This window comes from Buceros rhinoceros, unplaced genomic scaffold, assembly GCF_000710305.1.
Source record: "Buceros rhinoceros silvestris isolate BGI_N320 unplaced genomic scaffold, ASM71030v1 scaffold19984, whole genome shotgun sequence".
Taxonomy (NCBI): domain Eukaryota; kingdom Metazoa; phylum Chordata; class Aves; order Bucerotiformes; family Bucerotidae; genus Buceros; species Buceros rhinoceros.
Genome location: NW_010409055.1, coordinates 1 through 591, shown reverse-complemented (window position 1 = coordinate 591; position 591 = coordinate 1).

Here is a 591-nt window from a genome sequence, read left to right as displayed (position 1 = left end):
CGGCGCGGAGCCGCAGGCCCAGCCAGAGGGGCTGGAATGGTGCTGGCAGGAGAGCGGCATCTTTTCCCACCATCACCTTCAGGATCAAAACCCGCCCTTCACTGTCCTGGAAGGTCACCTGCGATAACGCCTGACCTATCAGCACCTTTAATGAACAGCCCAGCTGCTGAAAGCTGACTTCAAGGGTACAAAGAGGTTTTGGACTTCAAATAAATAGAGAAACAAACCATTATTTAAAAAAATAAATGATCACTCACTGGACTTGACAAAAATATCCTTCTCCTCGTGAACAAAGGGAGCAGCCGAGCTTTTACATAGGCTGGGATGAGAGATTTTGCAACACCTAATCCAGAAGAAGGTATTTGATTTCCTCCTGATTTCAGCAGCAGCTCCAGGCACTAAAGCGCTTTTCAGTGGCCAGACAAATCTGATGCAGAAGTGCTCTGAGCACAGGCAGCAGCACAGCACTTCTCCTCCCCCCGAAGCAGCTGCACATCCATCGCCAGCGCAGGGGCCTCGCGGGCTCCTCCTGGACAGCTTTACCTTGTGATGAAGAGTTTGGGCTCGAGCGTGAGGAGCCACAGGGACCAG